Consider the following 17,673-nt stretch of genomic DNA (forward strand, 5'->3'; position numbering starts at 1 on the left):
AGTGTATTTTCTTGCAAACCTGATCATGCATTGGTTTTCTGGAACACGCCTTTGCTACAAAGAATATTCCTCTGTTCATAAATATATTATTTAGTTTTTTCGAGGGATAAATATACTATTTAGTTGATGTGCACAGAATCACTCTTGTAACATTTCTTTGTAAATACAGATATCGAGGACTGATGCTTGTTGGAGCAATTGATGTTGAACCTGAAGCAGATGGTGAAGCAAAGATATGTCAGCTTTCTCTATAACCTACTGGAGGTGAAAAGTTTAGCATGTTGAACCTGTAATATTTTGATCTTGTCTGAGTCTGTTGGATTGAGGTCATTAGCTTGACGTTCTTTGAAACTTGTAATTTTTTGATCTTGTTCGTATCTGTTGGATTGAGGTCTTTTGCTTGATGCTCTTGAAACATGTAATCTCATGATCTCGCCATTTTACTAAATGTGAAAAGGTTAGACCTTTCATTTTACTGTATTGTGTACACGTTTGTTGGCATATCTAATCTTTTGGGGACTTATTAGTATTTTGGCGAGGCCACAATTGTTGGACTGTGCAAACATTTGGTTCAAAAAACCTGTAATCCTCTGGGCTGTGTAAACATTTGCTAAATTCTAGGTCGGCCTCATGTACCCAATGGGTCAATGGGGCCACAAAATTCTGATGAAATGGGCCGGCCCGTGGCCTCACATATTGACCTTGGGGCCACGGGGCCGGGGCCGGTGCCAGGGCCGGGTCGGCCCATTCCCATTTTGAGTGTCCTAGTAGGACACTTGTATTTTAGGCCTCTCATATATAGTGGGGGTAGAAACGCGATGTTACCTATGCCAACATAATAGCACATGCACGCACGGGGAATCGGCGGCGTGTGCCGGCGCCCGGGTGGCTGGTGTGCGATACTGTGACAGTGTCACGGGGAAGAGTTCCCGTAGTCAGACCCCGGGAAGTAGCCATATCGATGAATCTCGTTAACAAATCTCGGTATCATGCCTCTTGTGATTGCTTGGTCCTCGGATGATCGACTATGCGTCTCGGATTTATTATAACATCGAGTAACACCATCATTGAAGTCACGCATGTCTTCTCGACATCACTTTTCCGCGATCACAACGGCTACATGCGATGTGCGACCGCCACTACTGAACTACCATCTCTCTGCGTCAAAATGTTGTCCATGGTTTGTATCCCAACACGTATGTAAGTCAACCACGGATCTAAGATGCGAATAGAGTCTTAGCTTAGTGGTTAGGCATGTTGTTGTGCAACCTAACCATCCGGGTACAATTTCTAAAATTGATAGATGACAGAGGGGTTTTCCCTCATTTATTGAGGATCAAACTTGATGTTTGCTGGAATCACTCGTCAAGATAAAATCTTGGTACACATAAAAAAAAATATTTGAGAACCATGGTTGATGTGTGGTGGGACTAAAATTCAAGATAAAAAATATGGGTACTCATACTAAAAGGGATGTGTGCATCCCTAGTTCATGCAAAGGCGAAAAAGTAAATTTTCCCCTATTATTTTATTTTAGAAAAATATGTCAAACAATTTTCAAATAAAGATCAATATTTTTAAATACATGATGAACATGTTTTAAGTACACGACGATATTTTTAAAAAATTACATAAACATTTGTTACATATGCGCAGGCATTTTTTATTTTCCATAGATAAAAAATTACTTTAGTTTGAAAACTGGTGTATTTAAAACTTAGCAAAAATACAAATGAAACAAAAACAGGAAGAAAAAAATTGGAAGAACGACGGTACAAAGCCCTACCCATGTTAGTGTGTCTACTTTTCTTATTTTTTATTTTTATACTGTGTTTCCTTTCTCATTTATTATTTTTATTACCCTTTTATATTTTAAGTGTTCTATTTATATTTTTAAATTTTACAATTTTAATTTTGTGAGTATTTGGAAAAAAATAAATTATTTTTTATGTTTCTTGAGCATTTTTTAAATCATGTCCCCATAAGTTCGTCAACATATTTACTTCTAGAATTATTTAAAACCAATGAACGTTTATCAAAATTTGTGCAGATTTCCTAATGTTCGAAATGATTTTATAATTTTCTTATTCATGTACATTTTTAGTGGTGATCAACATTTTTATATGAGGTGAACATTGCTTGAAGATGAGATGAGCATTTTATAGATACGTGCTAAACATTCACAAAATAAAATTGAGTAGTTTTACAAACAAATAGTGGTATGTATTTTTAAAGTACAAATGATATCTTTTAAGTATGTGGTGATTTTTTTTAAATACATTATGAATATTGATATGTATGATTACATATACTTTTTTCATTTTTGTGCATAATAAAATTCTTATTGTTTAAACTACTTAGATGTTATTAAAAATATATGCGAAACTTTTTGGCATAAAATAAATAATTAAATATATGCGAGATGATAATATTTCCGGGAGAACTAAAAAAAGGCTTGAACCAGGGCGTGGCCCTGCCCAGGCCACTCTCTTTCAAGCGGCCTGGCGAGAAAAAAAAGATCAGAAACCACGAGATGGGCCTCCAACGCGCGGAGGAATAGAATAGGAGGAGTTGGTCCACTCCCTGCAAAAAAAGGAGGACTTCTCAAGTAAAAAAAAGGACTTGGTCCCTACGGAGCTTCTACTACTCCCTCGGTCGCATAATGTAAGACGCTTTTTGACACTACACTAGTATCAAAAAACGTCTTACATTATGGGACGGAGGGAGTAGTAAATAGCAAGAGTTTATGTCTTCTTAATCCATGCCATGTTCAGTTAGAGTCTTTTATGTTTATCCATCAATCAATGGTGAAGTCTTTTATGTTTTTGCATCAATCAATGGTGAAGCCTTTTTGATTTGTTGCAGATCAACCAGGAATACTAGAGTTCAAAAGCAGAAAATGAAAGCCACAAACGGCTAGGGGTCCTACGTACCCGAGTTTTAACTTTTAAGCGCAGTCCAGAAATGCAGCAGACGATGAAAATGTTTAGGCACGAGCGGCCGCCGCATACACAGGCTCCTCTGCATCTTTGCCTTCTTGCTCAGCGGTGACTGATTTGCTAGATTTCAATTTGTCCCGGGCTCTTTTCCTACTTGTTCATTCCTTGTTGCATGTGCGTGTTCTTGTTCTTTTCTTCGATGATCATACCATCTACGTACACATGATTGCTAACTTTGCCTGCCCGCTCGCACCATAGACATGGCACAAGAGACCACCAAACAGTTTAGCATAGTGCATTATCGGTGAGCAATCATCACACATAACCTACCTACACACCTCCTGCATAAACAAGTGGGGATTATTGCATAAACCAACAGGAATTATCACACTCAAGTCAAGTGTCAATGATGCCTACTGGGTGCAGGCACCCATCCCAGGAAAAACAACGCGTCTTGAAAGATTAAAGGGCAGGATCTGATCTGGCAATGCCATGTGGGCTACGAATCAGTTAGGCCACCAAGAATAGATGCTAGTGATGACTGATAAAATTATGGATCTTCTCCTCCCTGGGTCACAAAACACTCACGTCACGGCCCGCGGCGTCGATCTTCTCCTCTCCCTGGGTCCCAAAACCACCCACCTGAGCTGTACTGCGTCCATTAATAGAAGGTTTATGTTTGTTTTTCCTTTTCATTTTGTGCCATGTTCAGCTCCAGAGTTTGTTGAATCAATATATTGTGTCGGGGCACCGGCAAGGCTGATCACTACAAGAAATATGTCAACTTATGACCTTCTGTCAGTGACCCTCGAAGAATTGGTCATAAATTTATGACCATTTTAGACCAATTGGTCAAAAGCTGTTCAGGGGGCTTCAAACCCTAAACCATTGCGACCATTTTGGTCAGAAAGGTCGTAATTTCCTTACACGAAATGGTCACAAAGCAAACAGTGCTAGTCCGCTGCCTTATTTCTAGTTGTTAATGACCAATATAGATGGTCATAACCTTGTAGATTGTGGTGGGTTGTGATGACTAGGCGCCATCTCATCAGTTTTGCCTATGTGTCATGTCCATGTGGCAGTTTTTGCCCTAGGTTGTGAAGCAGCCTATATTTCTATCATTCCCAAAATTCCTAAAAAAATCTCATAAATTCTTTGGGTCATATCTTCATCAAATATGTAAAAATCCTTCCTTGCCTAGTTCAAAACTAATTCAACAATATTCATTTTCCTATTATGTTCACAACAACACTTTATGAAGGAAGTGCTATTTATATATGCTTGATTGCCCTACGAATTTTTGGGCACTCTTTCCTATCCAAATCATTACCGCATGACAAAATTCAGCTCCATTTGCCTAGCAAATCTTCCTCGGCAAATTTCCAAAGTTTTTGTCCACCTAGAAGCATTGTGAAGGAAGTACCTTTTTTATATCTCTAAATGACATGAAATTTATACAGTTTCTTCATATGCCCAAATTATCACCCTCCTCCAAATTGCAGCTCAGTCAAATCATCTATGTGAGCCCAGGTTCAATTTATATTTTATGGCCAAATTGGCACGTTGCAAAGCAAGTGTTATATAGACCCCTCCTATTACCCTCAAACTTTTCGGGCACTCTTCCATACCCAAATCATTGCCACATGATAATATACAGCTCAATTTTCCTAGTAAATCTTTCTCGGGAAATTTCCAAAGTTTCTACCTCGAGAGAAGCTTTGTGAAGTAAGTACTAGCTAGGCTTACCCAAATGATCTAAAAATTGACCAGCGCATGACCATACCTAAGTAACTTACCTACACCAAGTTTGAGCTCATTTCATTCATCCAATCTCTCTCACTAGTTTTCCCAAGTTTCTGTCCATAGAAGAGCATTGTGAAGGAAGTACTACTTTGGCATGTCCAAATGGTATCAATTTTCTACAATGCTTTCCTATTCCCAAAAAACCATCCTCCACAAAATTTCAGCTCAATCCATTCATTATTTTGAGCCCAGCTTCAACATTCATATTTTTGTCCAGCGTGGTACTTTGCAAAGCAAGTACCACCTAGGTTCCTCCTTTTGAGCTAAAAATTTGTGGAGACATTCTCCTTAGTAGATGATCATCCTCAGCCAAAACTCACGCCCATTGGCCATGTGCATTTCCCGTACCACTAATCAAACACTTGCCTGCTAATTCATGTTTGAGCATCGATCGGTCTTCTCGTGAGAATCTTATGTTGTAATTTTCTTCCTAGCACCAACCTTGGGAGTGCCCAACCCACTAGACATGCCTAAGCCGCCCAGAACACATGGCAACATTACGGTCACGCGGTGACCATGCGACGGGCATGCGAGTTTACGCGCTCTAGAGTTGAGGCCCTCGGCCACCACCCAAACCTTGACGTGTCGCCACCAAACCATGTATTTATGATTAAATAGGTCCTTATGTAACTAGAAATGATTTTTGGAAAAAATAAATAGCAAACTATGAGGCAGCTGAAGTTCAAATTTGACCCGCTTCCAACTGAATCGGCGGAAATTTGTCTTTTTCACGAGAGGTGGATCAAAATTTTTTACACCCAACCATTTTGTCAATTGTGCATTAAATATGGCCTAGTATTTTATAAAAATGATTCGGTCCAATTTTGCAACAATTATTTGGTAGTTTCTTCACAAAAAAACCTCCTTTCGGGCACTCGAAAAATGGAAAATGGTTTTTTCGTCCAACGAAAATGAAAACTTCCTTAGGAAACATTGTTTGCCATTCCAATATGCACCCTTGTGCACAATATGAGATCATTTGAACAAACTATGCCATGAATGTGGACATAAGATTGATCATTTGGCTTGAAAGCCATTGATCTCCACACATGATAGCTCGTTTCTGAGAACACTTTTTTAAAATAATTGCCGTATTACAAGTTTGTTATTTTTCCTAGGAACTTGGCCACATATGATGACACAATGAGAAGGTTTCCCAATTTTTTGATTTTTTTGAATTTTTTATACCCGTTTCAAAATGCGGTCAAAACGGTGGGAATGACCGTTCCTAGCTAGTGGTTGAATCTTGGAATTTTTTTGGTGTTTCTCTGATTAAATAGATACTTATGTACCTAGAAATGATTTTTGAAAAAAATAAATAGCAAACTATGAGGCAGCTGCAGTTCAAATTTGACCCGCTTCCACCTGAATCAGCGGAAATTTGCCTTTTTCACGAGAGGTGGATCAAAATTTTTTACACCCAACCATTTTGTCAATTGTGCATTAAATATGTCCTAGTATTTTATAAAAATGATTTGGTACAATTTTGCAACAAATATATGGTAGGTCCTTCACAAAAAAAACCTCATTTCGGGCACTCGAAAAATGGAAAATGAATTTTCCGTGCAAAGAAAATGAAAACTCCCTTTGGCAACATTGTTTGGAATTCCAAGATGCACCCTTGTGCACAATATGAGATCATTTGAACAAACTATGCCATGAATGTGGCCATAAGATTGATCGTTTGGATTGAAATACATGAATCTTCACACATGATAGCTCATTTCTGAGAACACTATTTTAAAATAATTACCGTATTACAAGTTTATTATTTTTCCTGGAAACTTGGTCACATATAATGACACAATGTGAAGGTTTTCCAATTTTTTGATTTTTTTGAATTTTTTATGCCCGTTTCAAAATGCAGTCAAAACGGCGGGCTTGACCGTTCCTAGCTAGTGGTTGAATCTTGGAATTTTTTTGGTGTTTCTTTGATTAAATAGATACTTATGTACCTAGAAATGATTTTTGGAAAAAATAAAGAGCAAACTGTGAGGCAGCTACAGTTCAAATTTGACCCGCTTCTAGCTGAATCAGCGAGAATTTGTCTTTTTCACGAGAGATGGATCAAAACTTTTGACACCCAACCATTTGGTCAATTGTTAATCAAATATGGCCTAGTATTTTATAAAAATAATTTGGTCCAATTTTGCAACAAATATATGGTAGGTCCTTCACAAAAAGAACTCAATCCGGGCACTCGAAAAATGGAAAATGAATTTTCCGTGCAAAGAAAATGAAAACTCCCTTAGGCAACATTGTTTGGAATTCCAAGATGCACCCTTGTGCACAATATGAGATCATTTGAACAAACTATGCCATGAATGTGGCCATAAGATTGATCGTTTGGCTTGAAAACCCTGAATCTTCACGCGTGATAGCTCATTTCTGAGAACACTTCTTTAAAATAATTGTCATATTACAAGTTTATTATTTTTCCTGGAAACTTGGTCACATATAATGACACAATGCGAATGTTTCCCAATTTTTTGATTTTTTTTGAAATTTTTCTGCCCGTTTCAAAATGCGGTCAAAACGGCGGACTTGACCGTTCCTAGCTAGTGGTTGAATCTTGCAAAACTTTTGATGTTTCTCTGATTAAATAGATACTTATGTACCTAGAAATGATTTTTGGAAAAAATAAAGAGCAAACTATGAGGCAGCTCCAGTTCAAATTTGACCCGCTTCCAGCTGAATCGGCAGAAATTTGTCTTTTTCACGAGAGGTGGATAAAAGCTTTTGACACCCTTCCATTTGGTTAATTGTGAATTAAATATGGTCTAATATTTTATAAAATTGTTTTGGTCCAATTTTGCAACAATTATTTGGTAGGTTCTTCACAAAAAAACCGCATTTTGGGCATTCGAAAAATGGAAAATGATTTTTTCATGCAAAGAAAATGAAAAATTCCTTAGTCAACATTTTTGGTCATTCAAGATACAAACTTGTTCACAATGTGAGACCATTTTTTTAATTTTTCATGTGCAAAAGTAGAAGAAAAACAAAATAAAATACACAAATCACATATACTTTATTCCCATTGGTGGAGTTGGTTTGACACAGATTGATGACATGGTGCCCATCCATCCATCCATCATCCCACATCCATCCATCCATTTATCTATAGAGAACAAAAAAGAAGAAAATGAAAAGGGGAAACCACACAGACCCACCCACCCCGATCCCATCCCTCCCACACCCCCTCTCGTCTCCCACCCACCCCCGATCCCATCCTTCCCAAACCCTAACCCGCACTCCTCCTTCCTCGGCTCCTCGCCGCCGCCACCTCCTCCCCGTCCCGCAGCGACGCCCACCCAGATCCGTGTTCTTCCTCCCAGATCCAATCCGGCCTCCCGCACTCCCGCCCTCCATCTCCATTCCTGCGCCATCCACCTTGCCCTCCCGCCCCGGCCATCTCCATTCCTGCGCGCGTCAGCCACCTCCCTCTGGCGGAGTTCGACCCCCCTCTCCCGCGCCCATCCACAGGCCTCGCGATGAATGTTGCTCTGCAGACGCCAAGGCCACCACTGCGTGCTCGCCCACAAGCACTTCATGCTCGAGGTCATCCACCTGAGCACCAAATCCTAACCACCCGTGCTCGAGGTCAAACACGTGGTCCTGCTCCGCAAGGTTCGTCGAGCGCATCTCCGCCAGGAGGGAGGCACCTCGCCGTCTCCTCGCCCCGACCGCCCGGCCGCGGTAAGCAGTCCCTCCCGATCCGCCCCGCTCGCCTCCTAGCGGCCCGCGTCTCCGCGCTTGGGCCGGTCAGATCGCGACCCGCTTGGCACGCCTCCCGATTCGGATCTCCCCGATCCCTTGGCGCGGCTCGCCGGGCGCCTCCTTGCGCGGGGCCCATCCCCGTCGGATTCGGCCGCCCGCCTGCCTACCTGCCTGCCCGTGCCTACGCCGCTGCTGACGGTTTAGTCAAGCCTAGGTGCCTGTCTTCGTCGGAGTCGCTGCGCTTTCGGTGCTCCGGCCCAGTCCTGCCTTCGCGTGCTGCTGGGTGGCCGAGCTCCAGATCTCGTAGCCGGCGTGTCCCTGCCCAAAAGGGGAGGGCTGGGGATATATTTTTTTTCCAATGCGTCGAGTAGATTCGCGTTGCTACTTCTGCAGTTCTGCTAGTCGCTCTCATTCATTCCTTGTTTGAGCTTCCGCATGCGCAACTGCTTGCTTATTGCTGACACGAATTTACGGAGAAATCCGGCTCTAATCCTGTACATGTAGATAGATTTGTCATGGATTCGATCCTTGCTTGAGAAGATAGCACCACATCTGGCTAGTCTTAATTTTAAGGCACGTTTTGCCTTTGAGATACGCTGCAATTTACTACTTACAAGCTGTTGGTTGCTCTGCCTTGTCGAGTTGCTGATGACCATAACCATTTGCAGCTTGTCGTTGGTGGTTCCTGGCAAGCAAGTGAAGCCCAGCTGGCATGGCGGCCAACCTGCCCTTCCTGCCGAATGCGAGCAGCTCTCTAGTTCTCTCATGTCTGCTGCACGCACGCACGCTACTGCTCTCTGGTGACTTGCTACGCACACACTTCAACAACAGGTAGAGCTGCCTTTCATCTCCCTTTATACTGTTGGTCATGGGGTGGTACTGCTCCTCTCCCTTTCTCGGATCAGTAGCTGCATCATTCCCAAATAAATGTGTGCTTCTATTTAGATTCTGCCCATAACATGTTTGATGTTATGCTGATGAGGAGTTGAACTTCATTTTTTCCAGGTTCTTCTTTGGTGTATCAGGCCTGGTGTAATTTGTTTTCAAAAGTGAGCTTGTTGTACAGTCCAATTCATCTGGGAAAATTAACTTATGGAGAGTTCTTCGTGATGTTGCTTGCATATATTTCTTTTGTCTAACAAACTGGATGCTTAAATTTTGGATATAAACATTGAGTAGGTGCTAAAATGTTTTGCTAATAATAGTTTCCAACTTGCTTTTAGCAGAACTACATAACTATAAAAATACATCAAAACTATTATAGCTCAATCAATTTGCATATTTTAATTATGTGTACTCAAAATTGAAACTGTTATCAGAATTGTGATATTGTGCATTGGCTTGCTGAACCCTTGTGCTGGCTAGAAATGCAGAATTGTGATATTGTGCTGGGAGCACTCTTGCTACAGTCATTAGCTCATAAGCATCATACCATATGTTTTCTTATAAGCAAACTATATTGATGGTTGCAAGATAAGTTAAAATATACTAGTGCTACCTTGAAATGTCAAATACATGTTCGCTCTCAGCTGGGATATTGGATTGTACTTATTTATGTGACTCGTTCATGTTCGCGCTGCTTGTTAAGTGATTACCTTTATGTACTTGCTACAAGTAAGATGGTAATACATGCTTGTTTTGTATCTATTCCAGAACAGTTTGCTTGGTCGCCTGATGCTTGATGCATGTATAATGTGACTCACACATCATGAAATCTGAATAACTTTGACATAGTTGCTCTGTTATCTTGCACGGGGTTGATACTCGTCATTTTCCCTTCCCAAATATATCTCAGTTTTGCTGTTATGAGAATGCTATATGCATGGTTTCTTATTAGATCTCAAATTCTGCAGCTATTTTTCATTGTTAGGAGAATGTTGTATGCACGGCTTCACTTGATTATATTCCTAACTTTTCTGATTTATAACTCGCAGATTTTGGCCTTAATTCGTCAAAAGTTGCTGTACAAGGAACTACAGGAGAAGAATCCTAAAGAAAACTTGCACCCAACAATGTGTTTTAGCTCCCTGGAGCTGGACATGTTAATATTTAGCTGTATTTTATATTTCAATACCTGATTTGTACCATCGTGATTGTATAGTACTTGCCATGTTTATTTTTGTAGACAGTACACAACTGATCTGTAAATTAGCTGAATAAAGCATGTTCTAAGGTTTCCATAGAGTACTTGTTTGCTTCGTTTGGATGTACGGTTTGAGGGCAGCCATCTATTTAGTTTGTTGTCCAGAAATATATTACAGTTTGTAAAAGCAACCAATTCATGATAAGACTTGGTGTGGCTGATGCACATAGCTACTTTCAGTACCTTGTTAACAGTGTTGAGGACAAGTTAAATCCTGTATTGGTGTCCTGTTCTTGTAAACATTATGTAAAGCTAAAATTCTTCTGTGTCTTGCTTCCTGTGTCTTGCTCATTTGATATAAACATTATGTAGAGCTCTGTTTCTTCTTCTTTTGCTTCCTGTATGTATGTATGTGTCTGACGACGAAGTTGGTTTCTTCAGAATTGATCGAGTCTGACAAAGTTGTTCTGAACATTTCTTGAAACAGGGCGAGGCCGGTGATGTCCATGCGGTGATGTCCCTGGGGTGGCGCCACTGTGCCCGACGCTTGCCCTGGTCACCGCGGTGGTGCTTCGGCGGCTTCCAGACCCTCTCCTGGATGTGGTGATGGTCACACCACAGCCGTGGTGTGGCTGAGCCTCTGCTACGGCTACAATGTCCCTCTAGTGAGCTCCTCCCCATTCCTTCTTCTCTGATGTAGCTCCTGCATGGCCTTGGCCATGATTTGGGTTGGACGTGGGGCTGTACTAGTTGCTGCTAGATGCTGTAACCAAGCATCAACTCCTACCGGAGCTCTCTGGTGATAAATTCATGTGGTTCTAGGGTCTGTCAGTGGCTGCCCACGTGTACTTGCTTTACATATGTGCCCCTGTGATGCTCTGGTGATATGGAGTGGCTGATATCAAAATCATGGTGGTGTTGATGCTTATCTTGCGTGTCTCTGGTGGTGGTGGTGTTGACAGCAGTTACACACCTAGCTTGTAACTAATATCATTACTGCTAATTTACCTCAAGTTAGTCTGAACATGGTTGAAATGAGCGCTGCTAATTTTGATGTCTAATATCAATTTTTACCCCAAGTCCTTAAGTAATTATTTTCATTACATCAAAGTTAGCTGAGAATATTGACTAGAATATTTTATGTATGACATGATGCATGTACACATACGGTTGAGAAAATACCGAGCTGCAGTGGAACAACCTGGAGTTAGAGAACTTCCAGGACAAGATCAACGAGGTGACTGGCGTTATGGTGGCTGTGTACGGCGGCGACCACAAGTTCTTCGGTGAGCTGGCAGTGTCCATATTGTGTGATATATGATGCTGCTCTGTTGTGCATCTCTCTTTTCTTGTGTGTTGCATCATTGTTGCTTGATAGAGTAAATGATTTCAGTTTTGGTTGTGTCCAATATTTACTATGTACCATGCTTAGTGTTTACTAAACTGAGGCATTGGCCATTGGAATTTAGGCATTTATGTATAATTTTAGTTTTGGATGTGTCCAATGCAAACATTGCTGTCAACTGTCAAGTTGATTTTAAAATGTCTCGTTAACTTCACTATTCTGTTATTTATTGTTAAATATGCTGTTAGATTTACTTCTATTTTGTTCCTAAACATTTTGTTCTGTAACATGCAGATGCTGGGCTTTCATGTTTCTTCGTGAGCATCAGGACAAAGAAGTCGGAGGAAGCATAGTTCTAACATTGATGTCAAGTGTCAAGTTTTGCATTAATGAAGCCCTTTATGCTGCTCCTATTTGTATGTGTGTATGATGTAGCAGAACCTGGCTCATGTGATTGTACACTTGTGGAGCTTGTTATCTGATTGTAAACTTGATGCTGATCACATTTGTATGTGTGTTATATGATGTAGCACTTTGATGGTTGATAATATTTGAAGTATTTCGTGTGTTTTCTGTGTGCCAATTTAAATACCAGGTATTTATTTGCGTGAAATAAAAAAAATGAAGAATATTGCCCTGATGGCTAGGACCTAGTACTAGAACCTGACAATGGGGACCCACCTGACTAGTGAACCCAATTTATAAAAAAAGAAAAAAATGAAACTGTTGAGACAAAAAGGCCATGGGCCAAAAATAAAAAGGCTGCAATGTTGGGCTTGGTCCATGAAGGTGACAAAAAATTCACAGAAAAAATATAAATGGGCTGAATTAATGGGCTCTGCCCATATAAACACTGAATTGGACCGGGCTGAATCTTGTGCCACGTTAGATTGCCACGCTGGATGCCTACGTGGCCTGGGGAGGTTGCTAGTGACCAAAACGCCACAGTAGACGTATTTTGGTCATAAACGTTTGCGACCATTCCAGAAGAAAGGTCGCTATAGTCAGTTTACGACAGCCAGCTTTTGACCTTATGTTTTTGGTCACAAAAAGGTCATAAATGGAAATTTGTGACCTTTCAGTGACCAATAATGGTGGTCATAAGTTGACATATTTCTTGTAGTGGATGCCTGGAACGAACTAACATTGTATTGTTCCGAATTCATTTGCACCCAATTGGGCTAGCTACTATACTAGTAGATTTTTTATGGGTTTGCTAAGGGAACATCTAGATATGCCATAGTTATTGCATATCTAAATGACTTAATCAAACTCGAAAGAAAAAAATATAAAAGAAAATGTTTGCACAAATCTCCATGTAAATCAATAACATAGAACTTAGACGAATATGGCATTTTCTAACTGATTGTGCGCGCAACGTCAATCACAGCCGCTGCTTCAACATATGGATCCAGGCCCTTTGCATGTGCATGCCCCTCTGCCTCTCTTTTCTTTCCCATGGACTAACACATGCATGCCTAGGTTGTCTTTTCTCTCTCCAAAAACTTTGTTACTTTTACTTGTCTTTCAACAGTTTAATCAAAATTTGTTACTGAAACTTTATATATATTTGAACTCCTGACGCCAAGATCCTCGGAACAAGATCAGGCTTGGACAATTTTTGAACACAATTTTTAACAGAAATTGAAATATGGTTTTTTTAGAAGATTATCTGTGTTTTCAGTGAGGAACTTTGTTGGGCATAGTGAAGAACTTTTCATTTTCGTTTGCAAAGTGATAAATAAACTGGACCAGCAGTTGAAGAACTTTATAAATAGTGTTTATGCACTTTGTTAGAAATATTAAAGAACTTCGCTAGAAAATGTATTTGGAACCAAAGAACTTTATAAACAGCTTGTCTGAACTTTGATTAAAAGTTTATGAAACTTTGTTAGAAATATATCAATATTGGACTTGTTTTGTTGAGCTAGCCGTGAGAAACCCAAATACATAAATTAATTCAAATTTGCACAATTTATTTAGAAGTTATGGCGACATATTAATTTTGCTAGCAAATATGATGGAGTAGCCCACCTATGCCTTCTGTACCTCGTGTCAGATTTTTAATATAGGGCCTATTGATGTTGACATGCATGCATGGGAGCAACTGCATGTTGATTTGACGTGTAAAATGGATGGGTGGACCAGATATACGTTGCACCCGCAACGAGTTAAGAAAAATCCGCTTCCGGACTTAGATGTGCAATACGTGTGGGCACATCTAAATGTGTTTTTAGCAAAAAAAAATTATCTCTAGCTCTTTCTTTCCTTTCATACTTCTTATTAAGGACCTGCATACACGAAATTGTGCAGGAGCACTCGGCGACGACGCTCACTGGAATCCCGCCCATCAAATCGCTTTGGGATTCTCACCCACTATAATAGCCCCATTGTATTCATGTCTTTATTATGTAGTATTTAGCTTTCCCCTGTTCAGTATAGCTGACGTGAAGTACACGCGCTCTGTTCCCCACATGCTAAAGTTTCTGTCTGGCACACTGTTCCAACTCCGCCGGCAGAAGTTTCATTCATATCGTTTAGCATTGCTGGTGCACTTTCAATACGTGAACAGAAAAAATGCTCTCTTTTTACCACTTGCACTCCAAAATTTCGATTGTTACCGCAAGTCCGGTTATGTAATATAATATAAATAATTCGACAATTAATAAGGCGCTCAGATTCTTGGTACGGGCAGAGACTTTTTTGTCCAACCTATCAATGCACTGCATCTAGGCCACTAGGTAGAACCATGCATGGCTGGTAATAGTTTGAACACAAAAGTAAAAGAAAACTTCATGGGGTAAAGACCATAGATGAGAAAGTTAGCATTTGTTCTATTTTTTATTCTATTGAACACACTGGTAGCTAATTCGAGCGACAAACTAACAAGTTATGAGATAAATCTCGCTTCATTTAGAAACTCAAGTCACATTCATCTTCCTGTTTTTGCACGCGTTGCTATTATGAGTAAAATGATTTACGAGGAATTATAGGCAAAAAATGACTATTTTATTTTTGTGCACATGTGTGCACATTATCTAACCTCCCATTAATATTTTTGGACTAATCAATGGGGGGAAGAGCAACAATGGCCGGGCGAAAAGAATCAAAGGGGCGAGCTTTGCGTTGGATCTGGCAATGGTGTTGGCAATGAAGAGTACAGTTTGTATAATTAACAATATGAAAATAAAACATCGGTGGCTCAATAGTCTTCATAGTTCAATAAATGCCACCAACGTCAGAGGAAGGAAGCATCTTCCTCATCCTTGTCCTTACAGTATGACTTTTGGTCCTAATATATGATCACCAAACAGGTACGCACTGTGCCACTCTATGTTGGAGCGGTGTATTCAACAATAACAATTCATTTCATCCAATCACGTACCGATCCCTAGACAGCAGTGCAGTGACTGAGATTTCAACGAGCATAGTCGCCGAGTGCTCCTAGTTCGCGTCCCCTGCATACATGCCTTGCATGCATGTGCTGATGATTGCTTTGCCTTGTTTGAGACTGGGCACAGGTCAACATACATACCCGTCGGTTACTTAGTTTAGAAGTGTATTATTGGCGAACAATCATCACAGAGAATCTACATACAGATCTCTTGCATAAACAAACAGGAATTATTTGATAAAGAAAGCGAATTATTGGGGTACTAAGCACACTCATGAAGAACACTGCATCTGGATTATATTGGATGGATAGAGAAAGGAGGATTGGCGGTGAAGATTTGAGCTGGCAATGGCATGTGGTTTGCCTACCAAGATGGGGACTGCGAATCATTGGGGCCACAGGGGATGACGGTGATAAGATTCTGGATCTTCTCCTACCTCTACCTGTCTCCCTGACGACCAACCCCACCGGACGGCCAGAATTATTTGCAGTGTGAGGCCTCGATCTGCCACTTCCGCCATTGCTGACGTGGCACAAGGATGAGGAAGATGCTTCCTTCCTCTGACGTCGGTGGCGGAGGCAGCAACCTGGCAAGCTTTGGCCTCCGCCATGCAGAGCTTCACGTTCTGTATTGTTGTGCATCTGGATCCCTACGTCGGCGATGCCTTGGAAATATTTCTACCTTCGCCGTCTATCGCGATGTAGCATGTTGGTTCATGTCGAGAGAAGCATGGGATTTACTGGTGTTTGTTTGTGTGTTCGCCACTTTTAGAAAGGAACAATAATGTAGTGCCCTTCTAGAAGAAGAAGAAAATCATTGCAAAATTCATATTCATATATATACAATCATTTAGTTGGACGGATAGATAGTTTATGTGCCAGTGTGTTGTGCAGGGGTAGTAGATAGATATACTACAATTCATGCGACTTCATATGAGGTTTTTATTGTTGAGAAAACTGTTAGTCTATTCATCTTTAATCATGGCGGTACAACAAAAACTAGAAATAACAAAATTACATCCAGATCTGTATACCACTTAGCGACTGGTACAAACACTGAAGCAAGCCGAAGGCGCGCCACCGTCATTGTCTCTCCCTCGCCGAAGCCAAGCAAAACTTGTAGTAGACAGTTGGAAAATCGTCGTGCTAAGGCCCCATAGGACCAACACAGCAGAACAGCAACCATTGCTGATGAAAAGTATAGTAGATCGGAAGGATCCAACCTAAATACACACAAACGTGGACGAACTATGACTAGATTGGAGCAAATCCACCATAGACAAATCCACCGAAGACACACCTCAACACGCCCACAACGTTGCTAGACACACCGCCGGGACAGGGGTTAGGCGGGGAGAAGCTTATTCCATCTTCAAGGAGCAGCCGCCGTCTCGTCTTCTTGAGCAGGAGACAAATCCTAACAAAACTAAAAAAACATATAAAACTAGAGCCCTCCTGCCAACAAGAGTTGGGATTCACTGCATCGCCATGGCCTGAGTAGCTAACATGTCACACGTCGAACGAAGTGACACTTGGCACGTGCCAAGCCTAGAGTTGGACTCCGAGAATTTTTGATGGCTTGAATGAGTCAAGTGGATCATCCCACCCCTACCACCGCATTGGACGTATTACCTTTAAACCTTAGTCTATCAAAACATCTTATATTTTGATACCGAGGTAGTAGTATTTAGCTTTTTTAGAAACTGGACATAGTATTTATCTAGGACAGTGACACGTATTGGGCCCGCCTTTGGTTGCGTGGATCCCTACTGGTCTTCCTCTATGCCTTTATCTCTCTATCTGAATTCCACTCCATTATTGCACTTCACGGATGCAACAGGGAAAGGTCTCCTTAGCTTAGCTAGGAGAGTGTCCTGATCACCCAAAATGCTGGTGCAAAAACAGTTGTTCATATGAGAAAAACAGTTGTTAACATGCAAAAACCACAATAATATCGACAGGTTAGTTCATACAGAAGTAATTTGCAAAACCCGGTTACGTGAATAGGACCGGATCGAGTGTTTCCGGCCTATCCTGCTGTTTAGCATGTCGTCTACTGGCATGCAAAGATTGGACATTTGGTACTACCAAAAAACTAAATACAAATAAATTCTGTTAGAACCAACCAAATTGGGATTATACAAGTAAAAGGCCTTTCTTGTCTGCTTACTGTTCAACTAATTAGAGCATCTTCAACAGCCGCGCTACGTGCGGCGCGCTAAATGCCCATTTACAGCGCGTGGATCGTCCGTTTTTGCGCAGCGAGATGCGCTTGCTCCAGCGGCCGCTGCAAATTTTAGCATGCGCGAGCCGCTCCAGCAGGCGCTGCAAACCTGGACAGCGCGTGCTCTGGCACAAACAACATATGCACTTCAAACAAATATTAAAA

This window comes from Triticum urartu, chromosome 6A, assembly GCF_056163025.1.
Source record: "Triticum urartu cultivar PI428250 chromosome 6A, HENAU_Tu73, whole genome shotgun sequence".
Taxonomy (NCBI): Eukaryota; Viridiplantae; Streptophyta; class Magnoliopsida; order Poales; family Poaceae; genus Triticum; species Triticum urartu.